The sequence below is a fragment of the Lissotriton helveticus genome, chromosome 7, assembly GCF_964261635.1.
Source record: "Lissotriton helveticus chromosome 7, aLisHel1.1, whole genome shotgun sequence".
In the NCBI taxonomy this organism is placed as follows: domain Eukaryota; kingdom Metazoa; phylum Chordata; class Amphibia; order Caudata; family Salamandridae; genus Lissotriton; species Lissotriton helveticus.
In genome coordinates, this window is record NC_136068.1 from 462,264,387 (window position 1) to 462,282,762 (window position 18,376).

At 44.4% G+C, this 18,376-nt stretch overlaps 1 protein-coding gene across 2 annotated transcripts in view; it reads left to right on the forward strand.

Annotated features, from left to right (window-relative positions):
• The first annotated feature begins 2,010 nt into the window (after positions 1 to 2,010).
• KCTD13 (potassium channel tetramerization domain containing 13) overlaps positions 2,011 to 18,376 on the forward strand; it is a 171,490-nt gene continuing 155,124 nt past the window's right edge. The window contains exon 1 of one of the 2 annotated variants that reach the window (XM_078652417.1): positions 2,011 to 2,283. The gene's annotated coding sequence lies outside the window, so the exon portion shown is untranslated. Of the gene's footprint in view, positions 2,284 to 2,620; positions 2,728 to 18,376 lie in introns of those variants that run through there. The other variant, XM_078652418.1, reaches the window with a different exon arrangement.

Sequence of the window (18,376 nt, forward strand, 5' to 3'; positions counted from 1 at the left end):
GTGCATTTGTTGCCTCCTCTGCTTCACCAAAACACAAATGGAAGTTTAGCAATTGAGATTTTATAATTTTCTTTCTGGTACCTATGGTTTGGTATTTACCACATGAAAAGCAGGACTGTCCCAAAGTGCAACCAAATCAGACAATGATCTATTAACGTGTGACATCACCATTACTTCTTCCTTTGGCTTTACACATTTCTGAAAGAGCAGAGTCTCTGGAATGCATGGTTTCCTATTTTTCTTATGTCTCCTTTGCGTTTTAAGTCAGTTCAAGGGGGGGTGTCAGGGTAGTGTATATAGGGTCAAGGTTTTAGGCATTAGGGCAGTGGCAGGGGAATGGGTAGTCAGGGTAGGGGGCAGGGTAGGTTTCAGGGCAGTCGAAGGGGTTGGGGCAGTTTAAGGGACAGGGTAGGGTGAGGGGGTAGTTTAAGGGACAGCGAGGGGTGTGGGGTGTTTGGGGTAGTGTAAGTAATGGGTGATTGTTTAGGCCTTAGGGCAGTGGGAGGGGAATGGGTAGTCATGGTAGTTTTAAAGGCAGGGGGTTGGTTGTAGGTTTCAGGGCAGTGGAAGGGGTTGGAGCATTTTAAGGGACAGCGCAGGGGGTGGGGGGTAGTATAAGTAAAGGGGCAGGGTTTTAGGCCTTAGGGCTGGGGAATTGGTAGAGTCAGCACGGGGTGGGGGGTCCGGCTAGTGTCAGTAAAGGGCAGGGTTTGGGGAACAGCGCAGGGGTGGGGGACAGTCAGGGAAGTCAGGGTAGTGGCGACAGTAGCCACACATACCCCTTTACGTTCATGCCTATACCACGAAATTGTGTGGTAAAGGAATGCGTGGTTAAGGCACATTTGTGGTTTACGCTGCATGATAGAGGCATGTGTAGTTTAACAATGCGTGCTTCTATCATACAACCATTTAGCAACACTTTTCTTTCTGAATGCAAACGATCCTTGTGAGGTAATCGGCTACCAGTTTTGAAATCATCAAGAACAAAGTCCTCTAGTAAAGTCATCACACACTCAATTTCAAGTCATCCTAAAATCACCAGGAACAACCTCCTCCGAAGAAGTCATTGGGTACTCATTTTCAAGTCATCCACAAATCATTGGGCATAAGTTTCTAAGCTTTGCTGGTGACTTCAGCAGCTTGATGATGTCTGATGACGTGAAAATGACTTCTAATGTAGTTGGATGATCATCAGATCACTCTGGGATGGCTTCTAAAGTAATCTTGTTTGACATGGTGTTATGTTGGAGCATTCTAGGTTTGGAATGCTACAACATCATTAGTAGAATAAGAATGTAGAGTGGATTCTGTGGGGACAGTTTGAAGGGAGTTGAAGCAATGTGAAGCTGTAATGTTTATCTGGGAGCAGAGTTGCCAATAAAGAAGATTGATACAAAAATTGAGGAGGAACTCATCTTTACACATGGGTCAGGAGCAGTGAAGATGGCAGGGCACAGACCTTCCATTGTGTAGTGGTTACAACTTAAACAGCAGCAATTCATATTTTACTCATGAATTAATTTATGAAGCAAACTGTTACCTGGGTGGGGAGAGGTGAAAAATGTGGGTTTCCCAGGGCGCTTTTAGAGCACCGAACACTGCCCTACTAAAAATTGTTCATTTTACTAAAAGAATGCCAACAACCACCGCCGCGTGCTTAAAAGTTACACATTTCCAATTGCTTGATAGAGAAAATGTTTATTAAAGTATCTTAAAAACACCCCCACATCACCGCACAATAAATGAGGAAATACGTTCTTCCTGTTTTTCTCTCTAAATTTCCGTTCCCCAATGATGAAAACTATCGCCTCAGACGTCCACTCGTGCAGCATATCGTGCTCCAAGGCTTATGAGCATCTTTGAGTACCATCATCCTAATAACTCTTTAGGAGCTACCTGGAGAACATTCATTGTTAAACTCAGGCCCATAGAACAATGAAACGCGTGAGCGATTCCTCCCAATCCAAGATGGCGACGAGACTATGTCCCAATCTGCGAGTACCGTTTCTTGATGACGCACGGTGGGTCGCGCACACTGGCAGCCGTTCGAGCGCGTGCCCGTGTTCCACTCTTCTGTCTCCCTGAGCCTGAGGCTGTTTCTTCATCGCTAACGTGTCTGCTTCTGTGAGTGCGCGTTGTGACAGCTCTCCTTGTGGCACTCCTTGCAGCTCCTGGAGGAGCAGAACACCACCGCACTACCAGCTGCTTTTACTGCGGATTGTTAGAGCAGCGATAGCACAGACATTCATCAGGACCTAAAGGAATATCCAGTGGCACCGCAGGGTGAGAGTCGGGGTTAGAATAAACGTGGCGTGACTGTCCCGTCACCAGTTCCTGCTTTTTTCCCTTTAGCAGTTTCTATCTGCCCTCTCACCTGAGTAGTTTAAACCCCTTTTGTCTCCTCGTAGTTGGTTCTTTCCCCCTGCAGTTCCTGTTTTTGCCAGCTTCCCCCCACAGCAGTTTATAATAACCACCTACCAATTCCTGTTTCTGTGATTCCCCACATCATCACTCCAGTATTCATTGCTGTCGCCCCCCGTTCATCTAAGTACAAGCTTCTTATCTCTCTCCCCAATACGTACTCTTCCCTTTCCCTGATGTATTCCCACAGTGTTTCAAGCTTCCCTCTTCTTTATGGAACAGTAGTTCTGACTCCTCTACCCTCAGCACTTTCATTCTTACTCGTCTCCTTTCACCGGTTCTCCTGCAACACTCCCTGACTGCCCGGTAGGTGTACGAAGCCCTATGTATATTCAACTACAATGCCTATAAGGCGTTTCTGCTCATTCCTCTCTCCTGAGCAGCTCATGCTTCCTCCCCCGCCCTGCCTTTCTGCCGCACGCAGTGTTTACATGATCATAGTAGGTTACACCCTAAGCTGAAATGTGGCTTTTGGTCTGAGTTTAGTCCATGTGAGCGCATATGAGTATTGTAATACTGTTTTAGTTCGATGCTCCTACATCTATCTTCTCGGTACCAGTCATTTTTTTCTACATTCCAGGGTCCTTATGTGTAAGATTGTAGGGTTTTACTACTGATTTCAGGAATGTATGTTCTGATTCCTACGATTAAAAGATCTTGTGTTAATAATTCCCAAGGTCTCTGTTCGTAAGGATATGTTCCAGTGGTCCATATATTGTGTTTCCGCCGTCTATTTTTATAGTTTTTAGGATCTATATATTTTCAAATATCGTATTGTGTTTCCAGAGTCGATGTTCTCACTCCTGGGGGTTATGTCCCTAATTTACCAGGATTTATGTTTCAGTAGGGGCTGCTACGTTTTCTGAGGGGAATTTCGTCATTGAATTTCCAAGGTCTATGTTCTTGATTATTTGAGTCCAGTTCCCAATATGTATGCTCCTAGGGTTTATCTTCACAGGCTCTTTATTTACGAGTTTTTACGTACTGAGTTTTCGGTTTTATCTTGTTGTATGCTCCCAGATTCCATTTCTTTTCATTTAAATCACAAGATCGGTTGCTGGATTTAAAGTTACTAAGCTGTGATCCTGGATCTTTAGTTATGCAACATTGTTCCAAAAATCTTTGTTATATTTTTTTAAGGGTTTGATTCTGGATGATGATCTACATATTCCAAAGATCTATGGGCCAGATGTACAAATATACTGGTTGCAATTTGCTCCCCAACTTTTTGAGACCTTTATTTTATGTTACAAATCACACTATGTACTAATAGTTAAGTTTGCAAAATACCAAATCAGAGTGGGTTGCAGAAGAAACTACCAAAATAATATTCATTAGGCAGGTTGTACATTGTGACTCCTCCAGATTGACTGACTGTAAAACATGTTTTTTTTAAAGTAGCCTGATTTCCTTAAAGGTAACAAGGGCAAAAAAGAAAAAAAAAGGTTTTCGGGTACTGCATACTCTACTAGTAGCTGCTGCCCCAGTTTACAAAGGAAATGGAGTACAAAAGGATCTCATCCCTTTTGTGAATGAGTTACCATGCAAACGTGTGAGTTTTTAACTTTTTATTGGCTTGTGACCTGAAATATGACTGCAAACCATTGATACATAGGGCACCAACTTGATATTTGGAAGGGACGCTCAAAACATGCCCTTCCAAATAACATAAGCAGCAGTCCTTTCTAATTCCTGTTACGAGTCGTAAAAACGTTTCTGACTTTTAAAATGGATTTACTAATTAATAAAATGTTTTTTACTGGTTGCAAACCCTCCGAGTAGTGAATCAGAAAGTTTGCAAATGGTAACAAGCATTGGAAATGCAATAGGTCTCGCATTAGAAAAGTTGGAGTTATTGGTCTTGTAAATGACATATTTTATTTATTTGTTGGTTTTTAAAATTGCTAAATTGATGGCTTTGTCATTTACAATGCCAATAGTTATAACTTTCGCGAATGTGACACCTATAGCATTTGGAATGCAACATGTTTTGTATTTACCTCACTTAGATGGCAGCTCTGGTCGTTAGGCCACATCTCTAGAGAGCAGGAGAGTGCAGCAGGGGAGAGAAGCACAGCAATGCAATAGGTCTCGCATTAGGAAAGTTTGAGCTATTGGTATTGTAAAGGACACATTTTTTATCTATGTGCTTGTTTTGAAAATAGCCAAATTAATAGCTTTGTTATTTACAATGCCAATAGTTTTATCTTTCGCAAATGTGACACCTATTGTAACACAATATGTGTTGTGAGGGTGAGTGAGGGTGAGGGGTTGAGGGTGAGTGAGGGGTTGAGGGTGAGTGAGGGTGAGGGTGAGTGAGGGTGAGGGTGAGTGAGGGGTTGAGGGTGAGTGAGGGTGAGGGGTTGAGGGTGAGTGAGGGTGAGGGGTTGAGGGTGAGGGGTTGAGGGTGAGTGAGGGTGAGGGTGAGTGAGGGTGAGGGGTTGAGGGTGAGTGAGGGTGAGGGTGAGGGTGGGTGAGGGGTTGAGTGAGGGTGAGTGAGAGTGAGGGTGAGTGAGGGGTTGAGGGTGAGGGGTTGAGGGTGAGTGAGGGTGAGGGTGAGGGGTTGAGGGTGAATGAGGGAGGGTGGGTGAGGGTGAGGGTGAGTGAGGTTGAGGGTGAGTGAGGTTGAGGGTGAGTGAGGGTGAGGGGTTGAGTGTGAGGGGTTGAGTGTGAGGGGTTGAGTGTGAGGGGTTGAGTGTGAGGGGTTGAGTGTGAGGGGTTGAGTGAGGGTGAGGGTGAGTGAGGGTGAGGGGTTGAGGGTGAGGGTGAGGGGTTGAGGGTGAGTGAGGGTGAGTGAGGTTGAGGGTGAGTGAGGGTAAGTGAGGGGTTGAGGGTGAGTGAGGGGTTGAGGGTGAGTGAGGGTGAGGGGTTGAGGGTGAGTGAGGGTGAGGGTGAGTGAGGGTGAGTGAGGGTGAGGGGTTGAGGGTGAGTGAGGGTGAGGGGTTGAGGGTGAGTGAGGGGTTGAGGGTGAGGGGTTGAGGGTGAGTGAGGGTGAGGGGTTGAGGGTGAGTGAGGGGTTGAGGGTGAGTGAGGGTGAGTGAGGGTGAGGGGTTGGTGAGGGAGGGTGAGGGTGAGTGAGGGTGAGTGAGGGTGAGGGGTTGAGGGTGAGTGAGGGTGAGGGTGAGTGAGGGTGAGGGGTTGAGGGTGAGTGAGGGTGAGGGGTTGAGTGAGGGGTTGAGGGTGAGTGAGGGTGAGGGGTTGAGGGTGAGTGAGGGTGAGTGAGAGTGAGGGTGAGTGAGGGGTTGAGGGTGAGGGGTTGAGGGTGAGTGAGGGTGAGGGGTTGAGGGTGAGTGAGGGTGAGGGGTTGAGGGTGGGCGAGGGTGAGTGAGGGTGAGGGGTTGAAAGTGAGTGAGGGTGAGTGAGGGTGAGGGGTTGAGGGTGAGGGTGGGTGAGGGTGAGGGGTTGAGGGTGAGGGGTTGAGGGTGAGTGAGGGTGAGGGGTTGAGGGTGAGGGGTTGAGGGTGAGGGGTTGAGGGTGAGAGGGTGAGGGAGTGAGGGTGAGTGAGGGCGAGGGGTTGAGGGTGAGTGAGGGTGAGGGGTTGAGGGTGACTGAGGGTGAGGGGTCGAGGGTGGGTGAGGGTGAGGGGTTGAGGGTGAGGGTGAGGGGGTGTGAGGGTGAGTGAGGGTGAGGGTGAGGGAGGGTGAGGGGTTGAGGGAGGGTGAGGGGTTGAGGGTGAGTGAGGGTGAGTGAGGGTGAGGGGTTGAGGGTGAGGGAGGGTGAGGGGTTGAGGGAGGGTGAGGGGTTGAGGGTGAGTGAGGGTGAGTGAGGGTGAGTGAGGGGTTGAGGTTGAGGGTGAGGGGTTGAGGGTGAGTGAGGGTGAGTGAGGGTGAGTGAGGGTGAGGGTGAGGGTGAGTGAGGGTGTGGGGTTGAGGGTGAGTGAGGGTGAGTGAGGGTGAGGGTGAGTGAGGGTGAGTGAGGGTGAGTGAGGGTGAGGATGAGTATGAGTGAGGGTGAGGGGTTGAGGGTGAGGGTGAGTGAGGGTGAGTGAGGGTGAGTGAGGGTGAGGGTGAGTGAGGGGTTGAGGGTGAGGGGTTGAGGGTGAGTGAGGGTGAGTGAGGGTGAGGGGTTGAGGGTGAGGGTGAGTGAGGGTGAGGGGTTGAGGGTGAGTGAGGTAACCTGGCATGGTAACCTGAAAAAAATGTGGGTGTGAGCCATGTGAAGGGGTCTGCGGTGAGTGTGAGACCCGAAAAGGCAGAAGTCGGGAAGGAGAGGCTGCGGGTAAGGGTGTGCACGAAAGTGAATGTGCACAAATGGGGCCATGCGGTGGGCGACCAAAGCAGAAGCGGCTGGCAGAATAAGCGGGCCAAGGCCGAGAGTCCACTGGGTGCACGCGTCCTACCCGGAAATGACTGGGGGATAGGTGGGGAATGGCATGGTAACCTGAAAAAAAGGTGGGTGTGAGCCATGTGAAGGGGTCTGCGGTGAGCGCGAGACCCGAAAAGGCAGAAGTGGGGAAGGAGAGGCTGCGGGTAAGGGTATGCACGAAAGTAAAATGTGCACAAATAGGGCCATGCGGTGGGCGAACAAAGCAGAAGCGTCTGGCAGGATGGTGGTGCCGGAATAAGCTGTGCACATGTCAGGCCATACTTCGAGTAACTTATAGAGATGCGGCTGACAGGATAGTTGGGTTGAGAGCAAAAGCGCCGAAGGGGCGCCTGTGTATATGCTGCTAATAATTAAAAAATGCATATGAGAACTGTATTTTCGCAAATGATGGAAAAGATATCTCACCTGAAAGAAAAACAAGAAAGGAAACAAGACGGAGGGCATTGCTGTGGGGAGGGGGGGGAGAAATGCACACGGCGGGCAGGGGAGGGGGCGGAGCGGGGAGAGCGGCATGAGGGTGTGAAGCAGCCGGGGCCTTTGAAGTGAAGCTAAGCTTCACTTCAAAGGTGTGGGAGGAGTGCGGCTGAGGGAACAGACGGCGATTTGGTGATGTGCACGCGCATTTTAGGTCAATGCGCTTGCGCATTGACCTAAAAGCCACGGGCACAGCACCAAATCGCCGCAGTTAGGTAAACTTTGTTTAAAGCCCTATAGTCTCGCTTCTCTCAATGCGCATGCGCATTGATAGGTCACGAGACCTATAAAGGTTAGAACATCTGGCACCAAGTTTGTTACTTTGTTTTATGTTCTTGTTGGTTAAAGGCTAGTTCCTTGAGAATGGGTTTCTGCCTCCTTTTCCCTGAATGAAAGTCCAGTGTTGGTGGTTAAATGTGAACAAATAATTTTCGTGTCAGTTTTAGCCGTAGCGTTGAATATAAGTTAATCACTAAATTTGCACTTGTTCCAGTTTAGAAATTTACTACACTATCAAGTACACCCTAGATATTCAAATGGAAAACAAAACGTGGAAAACGCTGCAATAAATAGTGCAAAAGTGGCAAAAAAGTGACAATTCCAATTATCCTTCATTCTTACTCTAAAATACCAAATCATCTATTAAAAAAAAAGTCTGTGGGTCCCAGGCACACTTTTTTGTTGTTGTAAGGATTCCGTATCTCAAAGCCTTAAGTCCGTAAACGTCTATGTTTTGGGGTAGAAAGTCTTTTATAAGGCAGCGGGCATTTCTTTATTAATGCACATTTCACTTATTTTAGGGTCTCACTACTAATTAGCAGATTATCCTGCCCTGCCCAACTAATCACTACGAATACCATGAGGATATGGGATTATTAGAGCCTCAGTACTGCTTTGAATATAAGAGAAATACATAGAATGACCCACCAGGACCCAGTTGGAATCCCAGGACGTACACAGCACAGGGGAAGTGGTGCTGGTGGGTGTGTTTTACTTAAGGGGTTATCACAATGTCAGCTCTGTGTGACTAGGTTTCTATGATTTGTTACTAGTTGTTCTGTCTGTAACATACATGAATACACTTTAATGTCTTGTGCTACTGGTGTGCCAGGTTCATATTTCCTGGTTTCTATGGTCTGTCTTCCTACATTTCTAGAGTCTGCTCCTAGGCCGCCTAGTGCATGTTCAGAGTCTTTGTCATCTTCATTCATAGATTTCTAAAGTATAAGTTTGGAAGCTCTACACTTCTAGTACTTGTGTTAAGATGCATACGCCAGTAATTAATGCTTGCCCAGGTTTGAACCCCTAAGTGCTTGGCTTTTTCCACACCATATTTGTGGCTTCCACCAAGAATTTGTGGCTTGATTTTTGCATAAGCACTCCTTTTTAGGTCTCGCCCTGGAATTAGCATCCAAAGGATGCTTCCAGGGACGGAGACGTATAGTCAGCTGTCTGGAGGGAAGGACGGACCAGAGGGTGCACTAGCATTTCCTCTCCTGGATTCGTCTGCGCGAACGCGCATGTCGCGTCCGCGCGCCGCCGCCGCCCACACACGAGAGTACACGCACAGACAATTCCCCCCCCCCCCCCCGCGCCCCGCCCCGCCTGCAAGCTCTCACTTACCGGCTCGGTGTGCAGGTTCCTGGGCCGTCTTTTGGCACGCCGCAGGGGTCTCCTCACCACTCGGGAGCCCCGTGTTGCCTCTGTTGCCATGCAGTCTGCCCTCGCTCTTTCGCCCGGTCTCTCTGAAGCGCCCCGGGACTTCAGCGTGGAGCCTGCATGTTTCGGACGTCCTCCTCGGCGGTTACTTCCTGTTTCTTTGACGAGCCCCGCCCACGTCCAAACAAAGGCTGCCTGACTTCCAGAGTGCGCCCGCGATGAAGAGACGGCCATTTTGTCAGCACACAAGCACCTAGCACTGTGTTTATTTGCATACTGGACTGTCACTGTGCTTTCGGTAACGACGTACAGCTTCGGAGACTGCACACGTTGTAAGCATATTGTGGTGCACGTACAACAGACAGCTGAGTGCATAATCAATCTATGTGAGCAAAGAACATGTTTTCATAACCCTTGCTATCCTTTCCATTTAATTGTTTTGTTCCATTATTTGATTACATTTCCTAATATTTGACAAATGATTTCCGTGTACATGCAGAGGATTAAGCAATTGCAGTGAAAGGACACGCTTATGATGCTATCGCTAATTCTGTGGTTTTATGTATGTCCTGGTGAAATTTCTGTTACACAGTGTAATCTCAGTTAATTTCTGGCATTTGCTTTACATTTGTGATGAAATCATGGCAATTACGTGATTACACCGTGACCAGATCAAGTAAAGAAGCTTCTGTTCGGGTCAAAATCCCATGGCATAAACACAGGAAACAAGGTTTGCAAAGAGAACGTGTGCAGATGCTGTTCGTGCACGCGTGATTTTGCGACTTTTTCTTAGTGCAAAATATGTCCTTGTATCCAAGAATGAATGCGAGGATGTACATGGCAAAACAGCTGCCAAATGCTGGACCGATGTTTTTTTGTTATTTCGTGTACTTATTGAAGAATTCCATGTATTTTTTGCAAAAGAATTTACGCAAATATCGCACACTCCTAATATTATATTACATTTCCTATTAATTATCACACACCATTTGCACACAATTGCTAAGGTTATTCTTTCTAAAGGATTTATCTTCATGTTGGGTTTTTTGTTTTCATTATGACGGAAATGAACCTCAACTACGCAGCTAGGGCATGTTTTAAAAAAAATTATTTCTGAATGCAGTGCACATTTTGTGCCTTGCTTCTCTTGGAGCGTGGGGACGCAGAGCCTACATGGAGTGGCTGTATAAAGGACATAGCACCACTTTTTATTGAATAGAAGGTCAATATTTTATTAAGCGTAACATGAGCATACGTGCATAGAGGATGGCCTGGTGGAAGGCTGGGAGAGAATTACAGGCAGGGATGCGGAGAGTTTCCCCGTGTTCGTTGATTACAGTTTCCAAGCAGCTGTGAGCACCAAGAGATTACGGTGCGTCCGCTCTTGTTCCTTGTAGACTCTTACTCTAGCGCTCTCTAGTTTGCTGTCTTGCCTGTGGGCATTTGTCCCCAGCCAGATTGCATCTTTAATCTGTGTGGTTTCTGCATGTCGTAAACTCTATCCCAATATTAATAGCTTTTTCGTTTTTTTTTTCCTTTCTAATTTACATGCGCTTAATTTATTTCATGCCAGCCTTTTAAATCAGAAACTCGCTCCGATTAAGGTCCATTGAGAGCTTTACATTACTGTTGCATGTGTTGCGCTTTTAGTTGACTGTATGCAAACTTTATTAAAATAACTTCAGATTTTAGTTTTAACATTTCAGGTGCTATTAATTTTTAACACGGTTTAACTATTCTTCCAATAACCGTAATGCCCAACTTTTATTCTTTCTAGAGCAAATAAGACACAGCATAGCACGTTTCTTTCTTTGTGAGGTGTCCGCGTAACCATGGGAGTTCCCGGACCTGCTCCATTCCTCACACCGATAGGAATGTCTGAGGAGTGTAAAAAGAACACTCCCATTAACCAGACACTGTAGCCTCAAGCACAAATAGCGTCGAACGGTGTATATTTGCTTTCGGAGGTTCCTGTTTTTTGATAACAATGCTGAAGTGGCTGGAAGGTAAACTAGAAAATACATATATCTAGGTAAACTGCGGTATCTCCAGCTGCAGGCAGCTCGAAACTCTTTCTTGCTAATCTTATCATGTACTTTCCTTGTAAGGAAAATATGCTAAGTGGTAAATGAAAGAAACTGGTTTTCCACTTACCAAGTTCTGTTTTTTTTTTGTGCAGGAACACTGCATTATGGGATTTGTAGTTTCGTATTCAACTTTTTAATTATGTGCTTGTCCAGTGCAAACACAGACAGCCATAATTGGCTAATGGGATGCTGCGTGAATTCAGCCACTTGACAATTGATTGACTCCTCATGCCAATGGGCTCAGTCAGTGTCTGTACTTATTTATTTTTTATTTAATATGGACCTATATCCAGCAGTAAGCACCCTGGCAGCTTTAAAGGGCTGTATCAACTGCAATAGAAGTGAAGCTGCCAAATAAGGCACGCCACATAATTACACTGCACTCAATGCAACATACACTCCAAATACCACCAGTGCCACATAGTTACACCCCACATAATTACACTGCACTCAATGCAACATACACTCCAAATACAACTCAGTGCCACATAGTTACACCCCACATAATTACACTGCCCTCAATGCAACATACACTCCAAATACCACTCAGTGCCACATAATTACACGCCACATAATTACACTGCACTCAATGCAACATACACTCCAAATACAACTCAGTGCCACATAGTTACAACCCACATAATTACACTGCCCTCAATGCAACATACACTCCAAATACCACTCAGTGCCACATAATTACACGCCACATAATTAAACTGCGCTCAATGCAACATACACTCCAAATACCACTCAGTGCCACATAATTACACACCACATAATTACACTCTACTGAATGCAACACACACTCCACACAATACCACTCAGTGCCACATAATTATATGCTACATATTTACACTGCGCTCAACGCAACATACACTCCAAATACCACTCAGTGCCACATAGTTACACCCCACATAATTACACTGCACTCAATGCGACATACACTCCAAATACCACTCAGTGCCACATAATTACACGCCACATAATTACACTGCCCTCAATGCAACATACACTCCAAAAACCACTCAGTGCCACATAATTGCACTCTACTGAATGCAACACACACTTCACACAATACCACTCAGTGCCACATAATTATATGTTACATAATTACAATGCACTCATTGCAACATAGACTCCAAACAATACCATTCAGTGCCACATAATTACATGCCACACAGTTACACTCTACTGAATGCAACACACACTTCACACAATACCACTCAGTGCCACATAATTATATGTTACATAATTACAATGCACTCATGGCAACATAGACTCCAAACAATACCATTCAGTGCCACATAATTACATGCCACACAGTTACACTCTACTGAATACAACATACCCTCCACACAATACCGCTCAGTGCCACATAATTATATGCTACATAATTACACTGCGCTAAATGCAACATACATTCCAAATACCACTCAGTGCTGCATAATTACATTCCACATAATTACACTGCACTCAATGCAACATACACTCCAAATACCACTCAGTGCTACATAATTACATGCCACATAATTACACTGCGCTAAACGCAACATACACTCCAAATACCACTCAGTGCCACATAATTACACGCCACATAATTACACTGCACTCAATGCAACATACACTCCAATAACCACTCAGTGCCACATAATTACACGCCACATAATTGATCCTTAGTTGGATTGCTACTGACGCCGGTGATCCGAGAAGTTACCACCAAGGATGGTTTATTGACCATACGGGCAACTACCATAAATCTATATTATCCTTCAAAATTGAATATTGAAGTAAGGGGAGACATTCTTAATTGAAGACAAGGGACCCTGCACATATTGAAAAGGTTAATACCTAGTACAATATCGGATGTATATGTTCTCCTAATGGAATGGAATAGGACCATTAAGATGAGTCCAACATAGCGAGGTAATCCAAACCCAGAAAAATATATATATACTTATGGATGAAGATTTCGGATCGGAAACACCTAGCGTCTGGATAATTATTTAGCCCTGAAGAAGTTCCGGTAACGGAACGAAACGCGTTGGCTGGTGTTTGTATGGACTATTAAAGGAACATTAAATTCCATATACCTTTTCATCATTGCTCACGATTCAGCGTCTGTATGAATGTGAACGGCCTAACGAGTTAATACTCTTCAACGAATTATTGGACATTTAACTTTGCAGCGGTGCTTTTTCATTTATAGAAAACATAATTACATGCACTCAATGCAACATACACTCCAAATACCACTCAGTGCAACATAGTTACACGCCACATAATTACACTCTATCTATGTATCGCATCACCACAGAATCACTCAGCACCACTACAGCATCACTCAGAGGCACCACAACATCACTATGCGCTACCACAGCATCACTGAACGCCACAGCATCACTCGTCGCCACCACAACATCACTCAGTGCCACCATAGCATCAATCTGTGCAACCATTCAACAACAACTGGTTCAAATATGTTCTCTCAATGTTTCAAGCTTTATTACAAATGTCACAAAAAGATGTTAATATTTCACTTCTGTGCTTGGATTTTCGTCACAATAAAATACACTGAACATAATCTTCACAAAAATTATTTATGAAAGTTAAAGCTATTGCAAATATAAATTACAATAACTTTTTTATTTAAGTATTAATTATTAAAAAAAATTAGAAGCAATTCTTATTTGTAATATCAATACATGTAAGTCACGCAAATACAACACATATTGCATTACAAATGCTACAGGTGTCACATTTGCGAAAGTTAAAAGTATTGGCATTGTAAATGACAAAGCTATTAATTTAGCTATTTTTAAAACCAACACATAAATACAAAATTTGTCATTTACAATACCAATAGCTCAAACTTTCCTAATGCGAGACCTATTGCATTGCAAATGCTTGTTCCTTTTTATTCCCCGTGTGGACCGACCCTTAACTATTCTATAAACCTCACTGGTAATGAGGTTGGCTGTAGCAAGACCTTTTGGTTTTTACGTGGACTTAGTGTTTTTGTTTAACTCATACCTTCAGAAAGTGTTTCGTATATATGGGTCCAAAAACCCTTGCAAATTTTTATTGGCCTAATTGTTCCGTTGTGCTGAACTAAGCCTAAAAGTGATATGCAGATTCATATAGGCTGTTGAACACTTTTTTTTAATTTGGAGGTTTTGTTAAACCTCTGTATTAAATTCATATGTTTGTTAGGTTTTACGTTGCAATGACACGTACAAACATGCACCAAAGTCAGAAGATATAGGCTTATTTCTAAGTAACTAAGAAATCTGTAATTTGGCATGTCACACCTATTAAGACCATATAGTAATTGTGCCAAGCTATGTCATTTTTGTCCTTCCTGGACCAGCAGAGCTGCCTGTTGCTCCATTGGAGCAGATGGGACCTCACCCCATGTCATATTGAAAGATCTTCGACAAGGGGATCAAAATGGTCAACCTGATTGCAGGCCTTGGAAAACTTGTTGTTAGCATGTTCTTCCTCTTTACAATGCGCCAAACTCATAATCCAGTGCAAAGTTTGCACCCGTTAATTTTGACTGCTTGCCTGCCCAATCTTGATGAGCTGCTTAGTTATCTTTCGGACTTTGTAACCATTTCCCATATGATACCCTTATTTTTCATAGATGTCCAGTTTATTCGTAGCTCCTCTTGAAATAAGTGAAGAAGTTAATACTGCTAATATCCTGTTTTCGTAAATTTTTTGTGTGCCTTTTTTGCGGTAATTAGTAAATACATTTGTCATTTTAATAAACTTGGTTTGGACTGTGTGATTTAGTTCTGGTTATAGACAGCTCTAGTTGTCTGGTAGAGCTCATGTCATCATAAAAAGAGCGTAGAGTGAGAGGGCTTTTTGAATGTTGATTAGCTTCTTTAAGCAAGCTGATTATTTAATTGTTTGGGGTTGCATAAGAAAAGAACCACTCTTTTCAGGTCTAGATATAGACTGTTTGAGATGTTTGGCAATTAACAAAAAACGTATGCATAGAGGAGGTTTTGATCATTCCCTCAAAACCCCATGTCCATCCCTGATGCCATCAGCCCCAGCAGCAACAGATAAAAGCACAGAAGAGACCACAGTTTCAATAACAACTCTGGTAAAAAAAAACAAAGTAGTGACCACAGCTGCTATCACAGCAGGGACAACAGCAACGACATAACGGACAACAGCATCAACAACACCTTGGGGCCACAATAGGATTCATAGCATGGACCAATAGGATTCATAGCATGGACAACTGCAGTAACAGCACCGCTTCAAAAGCAGGGACCACAGCTACAACTACAACAGGGGGAGGAGGGGATATGGGGAAGCATGAGTTGAATAGGGTTAAAGTGAGGTGCTGATAATAAGGGGAGAGAGGTAAAAAAAAGTACTCCGTGATTTGGTGACGAAACATGTAGATATTTCTGTCACTTATACTTGATAGGGCCACTCAATGACTGGACATAAAGAAACAGAAACATACACAGCAACCTGGCAAAATATGTTCTATAGGAATTTAACAAATTAATTGTATTTTTTTTAAACTGTTTTGATTGAAACAATAAGTACTGTGGCAATACATACTTTGCAGATATTACAAATGCAATCTTATTTCAGTTCAGTTCAATCACATTACATGGTTACAGTATATCCTTGTCGTGTCAAATTAATTGTATTTTATATTGAACAAGTCTGTATTCTGCCCTGAAGAAGTTTAAGGCAGATGGGCCTGACAAAACATGTTGGCTGTAGGTGATCTTAGATTTTGAGATAATAAAGAACATACCGTATGGAAAATTTCTCAAAACTCAAAAAATGTTCCTCTTTGGCGTGCACATGGTGAATCCTAAATCAGTTTTGAGTTGGTAAAGGGAAGCAACTGCTGGGAGGGGTGTGGATCCTTGGAACAGGAAAGCTACTGTTGAGGAGAGAGAGAGAGAAAAAGAGGGAGGGTTGCATAGAAGCTGAGTCTTCACATTCATTATAGAACTGTGGTAGTTCATTACTTCCTAGGCAGGCAGGACTAGGTTTTAGACATATTTGTTTACGAAGAAAAGTAGGTCAGGTGAATGCGCGTCTAAACCCAGCAGGCAAAGGCAAAGTTGGATGGCTGCTGAGATGTTCCCATAGTTTTATGTACACAAACCTCGCCTCAGAATATCGTAGGCGTTTATTTGTCTTGAGGGTTAAGCTTGATATATTAAATGGTGCAGCAGTCCAGATGACTTCTTCTTGTTGCATGTCCTCACAACCTCCTGTACTTACTCTGGATGAAAGTCCCCTAATTTTATTTTGTCTCATTTTTGAGCCATCTCCTGAACATTACTAAATTTCACAGCGCTACCAGTTCAATTCTCTATTATTTGGAGATGCTCATTCAGTTTTTATTTTATTTGCCCTGACCAGTTGTGTTCTTGTGGATCGTTGCAACGAGTGATTGGTATTTGATCTGAAGATTTGGTGTTTTTCCATTACGAAGAGTTTTGCGTTAGTAATATGGAGTGTTTTTTGTAATTTCATTTTGTAATTTTTTTTAATGATTTCTAAAGTTGAAACCTAGTCACCCTAGGTGCACGCTTCGAAATATATTTGTTCTTATTTAACTTGGGCATCATCTGCATAGTAGTTGAGAAAAGTACAAAACAGGAACCGAGTAAGATGGAAAAGAAAATGATACTGGCCTCAAAAGGACCTCTAAAGGGCCCTAAAAGGAGTCTTAAATTGTTGTGGCGGAGGGGCGCTTTAGGCACATACTGAGTAAGATTTCACGGTGCACGGAACCGGCCACTGTAGGGAGCTGGTGTGGTTTGTGCCTTGTGGGACCATCTCATCTCTCTCCTGCTCTATTAGAGCGTTACACTGGGCACTTTTTGTAAGCTCCAGGCACCTTCCAGACGCCTTCGCTTATGGTAGTACAGTCTGAGGGGTCCAGAGGCCACCGTTCACCCCTTGCAGGACAGCAGTTCTATCAGCACTTCCTTTAGCACTTGGCAAACCCTTGAGATTCTTCAAAATACGTGCCGGGATTGGGACCAGGAAAAGGATCAGGAACTGGAACTGTTAACCATTGTGAACCTGTTGTGAAACCATGGTGGAACCACTGTGGACCCATTTTCGATTCATGTTGCTGCCATTGTTTGCTGCTTTTTAGCTGCTTCTTCAACCATGATAATTTCTATAATTACTACAACTGCTAGTGGGGGTCAGTAATATTGAGACATCATCTTATTTTTTTAATAAATCACATAAGTCCCTGTTATGTCGGATTGCCTTGTGAGACTGGGAAGTAGGGCAGTGGGGGGCGATGGAGTTTAACAACGCAGAGGTGAGAAATAAGCGCTCGACGAGGCAGTTGGTGCAGGTGCCCCAGACCCATCCCCTCTGGTGCCGCCTCCCCCTGCTTTAGATATTCTCGAAGATGCCGCCCAAATGTAGAGTCCCCAGGAGTTCCGGCCCCTAGCATTATACACAGCTCTGCTGATATTGTGCCCCGGACAGCTTCTAAGTGGGGTTTGCTTGTCACTCCAATATCTTGGACAAGTCTTGATGCATGGTAAGGGTCTGTGGAGCCTGCACCGGAGTGTCAACAAAGTTCACTACAGAATCTCCCATTGCTCACCCTCTGGTGACTAAAAGGAAGCAGATCACGAAGCAGAGTCAGAAGTCGACCAGGTCGGATGCAGGGCTGCCATTATCCCTGCAGGACTTCGTCACAAAACATTTTGTGGTTTAACTCTGTTTTATTGAGTTTTGCATAGAAATATCAACAGTACTTAACTACCCACCTATATCCCCTGGCCAGCGGGGTAGAAGCCAAAATGAAGATATTACCTTGGAAAGAGCTGGGGGAGAGATAACGTACACGTTGCGCAGCTAGTGGCAGGAGGAGCTAAGGAAAGGATGTAAACCATAGCTCTTCGCCTCTAATAGTGTTTTGTACTCCTTTACCATCTCAGGGAGGTGTATGATTGGCAGGATTCCCCACTGCACGAATTTGTTCTCCCTGTGTGAGGTGGATTATACGTAAATATGGCGGGCAAATCCATTCTCTGAATTCTTGGGAAAGGAAACATATGCATTTGCTCCATGTATTTTTAAATTGTGGCAGTTTGCAGTCAATCACTGTCTCCATGCACAGTAGACTCCATTGCCTATGAAGCCAATCTAGTTTCGATGGGATGGTGTCTGTATCCCACTTAGCCAGTATTGTTTGTTTAGCTGCACATAGTGCAAGAGTGATGGCTTTACCTTTCAAGGAGTGCAGGGGGTAGCTGATTGCATTGGGTAATCCCTACAAGACGTACCTAGGGAATTGCGGGATAGAGGTATCATACATCTCTTCGATATCCGCTGAGACCGCTGACCAATAATGCTGCAATTTAGGGCGATGCCAAAAAATGTCAGCA